The sequence below is a fragment of the Gossypium hirsutum genome, chromosome D13 (genome assembly GCF_007990345.1).
Source record: "Gossypium hirsutum isolate 1008001.06 chromosome D13, Gossypium_hirsutum_v2.1, whole genome shotgun sequence".
Lineage (NCBI taxonomy): Eukaryota > Viridiplantae > Streptophyta > Magnoliopsida > Malvales > Malvaceae > Gossypium > Gossypium hirsutum.
This window is the reverse complement of record NC_053449.1, coordinates 35,567,380-35,574,683: the sequence shown is the minus strand read 5'-3', so window position 1 is coordinate 35,574,683 and position 7,304 is coordinate 35,567,380. Positions and strand designations below refer to the sequence as shown.

The 7,304-nt window shown below is 29.3% G+C and overlaps 1 pseudogene; it reads right to left on the bottom strand.

Annotated features, from left to right (window-relative positions):
• Positions 1-512: 512 nt before the first annotated feature.
• LOC121224956 (benzyl alcohol O-benzoyltransferase-like) lies at positions 513-2,031 on the bottom strand (annotated as a pseudogene).
• Positions 2,032-7,304: the final 5,273 nt, after the last annotated feature.

Below are 7,304 nucleotides of genomic sequence, written 5' to 3'. Positions count from 1 at the left end.
ACTGGATAGATATGCAAACAAAGAATATTGGCATCTTGATATCACGTTTTAACCTTCTTGTTCTTTGAGTTGATCAAAGATTTGTCTAATGTATTAAGTTTTTTTCAGGAAATTGTAGTTTGCATTGATTTTTGCTGGAGATGGTTTCCATATCTGATTCTGGTTTGGTTATGGCTACCAAATTTGGTGCTCATACTATTGATCATAAGTTTGATCTGATGTATGCAAAGTGTGCATTTGTGCATTGGTATGTCGGTGAGGGTATGGAGGAAGGTGAGTTTTCTGAAGCTAGAGAAGACTTGGCTGCTCTTGAGAAAGATTATGAAGAAGTGGGCTTGGAATCTAGTGAAGGAGATGAAGATGAAGGGGATGAGTACTAGGCTAGAATATAGAGTAAAATCTGCCAATGGACTTATTGGTCAGCTAATAAAAATGGGTTATTTTGTTTGTCTTCTCTATTGTATCAAACTTCAAAACATGTTTTAATGGATCTTTGCTTAATTTCATATGCTCTAACTTGCAGTAATTTCATATGCTTCAAAAAGTATGCGTGCTTCAAAAATGGGTTCTTTTGTTTGTATTCTCTATTGTAGTATCAAACATCAAAACATGTTTTAATGGATCTTTGCTTAATTGTTTTATTAAATTATATAAGAATATTAATTATTAATAATTTTATTAAATTATATATTTTAATTATAATATATTTAATAATAATTATGTTAATTTATATTTTATAGTATCATATATTATGATTTGAGTAAATTCATATAAGAATATTAATTTTAAGAATTTTATTAAATTATATATTTTAATTATAATATATTTAATAATAATTATGTTAATTTATATTTTATAGTATCATATATTATGATTTGAGTAAATTCATATAAGAATATTAATTATTAAGAATTTTATTAAATTATATATTTTAATTATAATATATTTAATAATAATTATGTTTAAATATGATTAAATTATTTATTATTGATATTAATAATCTTATTAAAATTTAAATAACAATAACAATAATCATTTACCAAAACAAATTTATGGTAAGGGTATTCTAGTCATTTTAGTTTTTTTTCCATTATGCTATTACACCTCTATTCCATTCAACCAAACACAAGATTACTGTTACGCCTCTATTCCATTACATTCAACCAAACAGTTGATTTGCTATTACACCTCTAATCCAATACACCTCTAATCCATTACACCTCTAATCCAATACACCTCTAATCCAATACAGCGAACCAAACGTGCCCTTATTGGTTTTAACAATATTTTTTTGAATAATCAATTTGTATTTTTTTTCATATATTCATAAAAAATATAAAAAATAAATAATATTTAATACATTTTAATTGATATACATAGTCAATCCGTACACCCCACAAGTAAAAAAACTAATATATATGATATGTAAAAAAATAATATAGTTTGATGTTAGTAAAGTGGATTACTCCTTACATGTTGTGTATAAATTAGAGAAGAATAAAGTTTAAAAAAACAAATACCTGGATTAGCAACAATGGAGAATTTAGCAAACCGTTGGAACCAGGGACATCGTAAAGAAGCTCCTCTGCACAAGGAAATGGTGGGTAAAGCTCGTCACCAAAGTCCACCAACGAAACATCAGCATCAGCCTCAATAAACAAGACACCTTCACCAGTGCAATCAACTATGAGCTTGCGGTTAGGTCCTTCCCTTAATCTACCAGCAAATGGATAATAAAACACCAGAGCTTTAGCCAATGCCTCCTTAATGACCTTAGCAGGGTCCTACCCTTTCATGGAAAGGTTGCTCTGGTGAAAATGGAACCCTCGGACATGGAATCGGTGGCCCTCTTGATCATCAATGTCTGAGAGTGGTTTACACTCATGAGGAGTTGGCTCACATGGGACGACGAGCTCAGCTTCTTGCCTACGGACTGTAAACACTAGAGATTTGGATGGTAACAATGCCATGTGCTGAATACGATAGAAATTTCTTTTCCCTTTCTCTTTTACATTCAATCAATGTTCCTTATGAGATTTTATAGTGTGAATTTTAAAGACATGTTGGCTATATAATATATATTTGAATTGAGCAGGTTGTACATATGGTTTACTTTAGAAGTTGACAATCACTTGGCAGTCGGAATCTTTCTTAACTTAGCCACCAACCACTAATGTTTGTTTTTGAGGGACACCAACCTCTAATGTTGAATCTAGTTGTTACCTACAGGTTTTATAGTACAAGTTGTCACCAATAGTCTAGCTGTCAAAATTAAGGTTGTTTCAATAATTGGGATATAATTTAGGCTATGAAATGAACAAATTATCTTGATATCTCATTACTTTTCCTTTTTATAATTTATCTAAATTTGAAACTGATTTTCACATATAACTTTTTGTTTTTTATTTTTTAAATTTTGTTAGCATTGTGATTAAAAATGATAATGAATTAGTTGCGTTTGAGTTATGAAATTAATAGTATATATATTGATTCAAAATATAAGCTTGAAATTATGCTTTCATTCTTCATATTTATAAATGGTTATCTCGAATTCATTTATCCCTCATATTATTTTTTAATTATTTATAACATATATTTTTTATTTTATGAAATTTATAAATATAAATAAAGTTCATTTTTTAAATATTTACATTACATGGAAAAAAAACATTATATTATCTATGTATATATTATATAAAAGCACGAGTTTAAAGAAGCATTTGAACTAGCAAAAATACTCTTCATTATTCTTTATATTACTAAATTGACATTAAAATAATAATTTTTAATATATTACTAATTATTATGTGATAAAAATAAATATAATATTAATTAACCACTAATCCATTGAATATAATTGGATAACATAAAAATAATAAAACCACTGCAAGCATTTTTTACTTACATGCTATTTTTCAAATAAATATAACAAAGTATTATTATTATTATTATAAAATTATAATTATAATTATTTTATTAATAGTATTTTATATAAAATAATATTAATCATCTTTATTTTATTAAAAACTTTTTCATACAGTTATTATCATTAATTATACTTTGAATCTATAATAAATTATACTCATTATTTTAATTTGATGACCACTTAATTGATATTATAATAATATATGAATTAAAATTAATATTTAATCACTATATATAGAGATATTAAAAATGCATATTCATTCAAGTAAGAGAAATATCCAAAAATAAACTTTTAGTATTATTCAAAAAGTTATTTTTAATCACAAAAAATTTGGTTTCAATTATTATTTCAATATGTTTAATTTTTATTATTTTATTATTTAATATTCGATATATAAAAAACTTCTCTTATTTGATATTAAAAACATTTTTTCTTGTCAAGTTAAATAAAGGATCAGATGTTAAAATGAAATTAATTGCATTAGAATTTAAACAAGATGACAAATTATAATTAAAAAGAAGAAGAAGATGATGATAGATTGAAAAAAAAACCAAGGTAGACAACATTAAAATGTTTTGTAGTACTACTAGTATTTATTTTTATGGTTTTGTGAAAGTTGAATTTTTTAATTTGTCTTAATATAATTTATTGTTAATTTTATTTTTTAAACATTATACAAATATAGTTTTTATATATTTTAATTATATGTAATAATAATTACTTAAATTAAATATATAAAATAAAATAATTAAATGCATATATTTATGTTGACATAAAAATAATAATAAAATTGAAAAAAAATCGAGCTCTGTTGGGATCGACCTGATTAAGCAACAAGTAAAAAAAATAGCGGAATAAATTGAGAAATTGAACACATAAATTTAATGTGGAAAAACCCCTCCAAAGAGGATAAAAAAACCACGGGCAAAGATAATTTTATTATAATGGAAAAAGAACGAATAGTACAAAAAATGGAGATAAAAAACTAAACCCGGAAAACTTGAAAACAAAGAACCCTCAAAACGTAAACACAAAATTCTCTAAATGCTTTATGAGTTCTAATCTCTAATGGGTGTATTTTCTAAGGTTGTAAAAGAGCCTATTTATAGGCTAAATTCATAGGTCAAATAATAATAAAATAATCTAGACTAATCAGAGTTTGATTGAAGCAAATAAACAGAGTTTAACTGAAAGATTATTTCTCAAATTTGACTGAAATAGGAGTCATACTCAACAAATCTCCACCTTGACTCATATTTCCACAATGTCATCTTTGCCGAAACCCGCCACAAGCCTATTAATGGAGTCGAATTTGTGCTTAGAAACTAGAAGACTTCTAGCCTTCGACTTGTACACTGCCGAATTAAAATTAACCTGAGTCTGATTTTCACGTACACAATGCCCTAACTTTTCAAAACCTGCATCCAAAAAAGAACCTCTCTCCAACGAAACGGTCATACCTTTTTCCCTCTTATGGCCAAGTTGCCTCCGCTCCAAACGAGTTAAATTCGACTTCGTAACGGACGAGGGACGTTTGATTTCACCAGTCACTATAAAACCTTCCAGAATATAAAGACTGACGGTTCTTTTACCTTTTAACAAAACGAGAGCTCCATGAGATACTTTAATGTCGCTCGACTCGATGTTGATTCTGCAACTTTTCAAGTCTAAAATACTCAAGGAGATAAGATTCTTTCGTAAATCAGGTACATACCTGACATCTGAGAGTGTCCTAATGGTCCCATCATGTATCCTAATTTTAATAGTACCAATAACAATTACCTTACTAGATGAATCGTTTCCCATGCGCACAACTCCACCTTCAACCAAACTGTATGTGGAGAACCATTCTCTATTGGGACACATGTAGAAAGAACATCCCGAATCTAGGATCCACTCAGACGTGAGCTTGAAGTTATCGTTCGTTGACACTAATAAGAAATTATCACCGCTTTCATCAGCCAAATTAGCTTTAGCTACATCTTCCTCGTTACTCCCAGTAGTTCTTTTATTTCGCAGTTTTTAACAATCTACTTTGACGTGACCTAACTTTTTACAATAGTGACACCTTTTGTCTCATTTCTTTGATGCTACCAAAATGGAAGCTTGCCTATCTGCCTTTCTATCCAAACCAAACTCATTGTCGAGTTTGTCTCTACTCAACAAATGACTCTTCACATCTTCGAATGAGAGTTTGTCTCTGTCATAAATCAGGGTCTCCCTGAAAGACTTGTATGAATGGGATAAATAGCACAATAATACCATAGCCTGATCTTCATTGTTAATATGAACCTCAACATTCTTTAAATCATTTAAAAGAGTAATGAATTGACTGATGTGATCTCTAAGAAGCTCACATTCGTTCATGCGAAACGTAAATAGACGTTGTTTCAACACTAAATAGTTAGCCAGAGACTTAGTCACCTAAAGAGTTTCTACCTTTTTCCACAAGGCGGATGAGGTCTTCTCCATCAATACCTCCTGCAATACCATATTTGTGAGGCACAACTGGATTGCAGACAAGGCCTTTTCATCAAGCTCTTCCTATTCTGTTTGATTTAAATTCTCAGGCTTTTTTTCCGGTAACAACCTTTTTTAAACCAGTTTGAACTAGAATTTTCCATTTGAACTTGCCACAGATTGAAATTTTTCTCACCATCGAACTTCTCAATTTCAAACCTTGTTGCTACCATCTCTGAATGGGCTGATCAATGAAAATTAAACTAACTCTAATACCACTTGTTGGGATCGACCCGATTAAGCAACAAGTAAAAAAAATAGCGAAATAAATTGAGAAATTGAACACACAAATTTAACGTGGAAAAACCCCTCCAAAGAGGATAAAAAATCACGGGCAAATATAATTTTATTATAATGGAAAAAGAACGAAGAGTACAAAAAATGGAGATAAAAAACTAAACCTAGAAAACTCGAAAAAAAAGAACCCTCAAAACGTAAACATAAAATTCTCTAAAAGTGTTATGAGTTCTAATCTCTAATGGGTGTATTTTTTAAGGTTGTAAAAGAGCCTATTTATAGGCTAAATTCATAGGTCAAATAATAATAAAATAATCTAGACTGATCAGAGCTTGATTGAAACAAATAAATAGAGTTTAACTAAAAGATTATTTCTCAAATTTGACTGAAATAGGAGTCATACTCAACAAATCTCCACCTTGACATATATTTTAAGTGAGCATAAGTTTTTACCCAAAATCATTTGTTCAACTTAATATTTTAGTCCAATTTGTTTTAAAATAACAATAAGTCCTTTTGACCCATATATAAAATCAATACTAACAAAAAAAGTTCAACTTATAGTTAAAAGAGTTATCTACCTAAGTCATTTCTAACTTTTCCACGAAGAATTTAGTAGAACTTAAATAAAATTGTTGACGTTTCTTGTGTACTTAAAATTTTAAAATAATACATATTTAGTTAAATACATAAATATGATACATATATTTATAAAGGGTTAAATATAAAATTGGTTTTCAAACTTGTCCACTTCTCTTAAATTGGTACTTATGGTTTTTTTTGTCCCGGATTGGTACCTGAACTTTTTTTGTCAACTAAATTGATACCCGAGTCTAACGCCATTAAATTTTTGCTGATGTGGCAGATTTGGCCAATCACGCATTGCCATATGGCATCCTCTTGTAGCTCTTTTTTCTTTTTCTTTTTTTATTTTCCTTCATTTTCCCCTTTTCTTCTCTTTTCATTTTCTTTCTCTAGCCTGCTTCTACACTTCATCTTTCGTCTTTCTTTCTTTTGTCAACCCCTCAAATTTCCCTCACTTTCTCACCATCCAATCACCACCAAAATCAATCTCTTAAACTCGTTTCATTTTCCTCCCATTTTCCAGCCACCATCAACCAATCCCACCACTTCCCTCCCCTTTTCAAACTAACCCACAACGACACTTTGAACATAAATTTTTCGCAAGTAAGCACAGGAAAAACCAACTTAAGGTTTAGAGGACCAAACAGTTTGAACTTTTGGAAATAATATATATATTTTTGCTCTTGTATTACAATTCTGATAAGATAACGCAGATTAGTCCGAAAGCAATGAAGATTTTAATGCTAATGTTGAATATGTATAAATGGCAGTTATGTTTATAGTTCACGATTTTCAAATTGTCTAAAGGTAAGATTGAGGTGACCATGTCAAAGCCTAGTTTTTATTTAAGAGGCTCTGGAGTAGAAAATGGAACGATGGATAGAACCCCATAAAACACCATCCGGGATTCACCATCGAATAATAGCATAGCCCCTAATTCTAGCAACACTTCAAGGCTTGATCAACTTCCCTCTCATCCCTATATAGGAATTCAATAGAATCACCAATTGACACAGAGACAACCATAATCCATGGA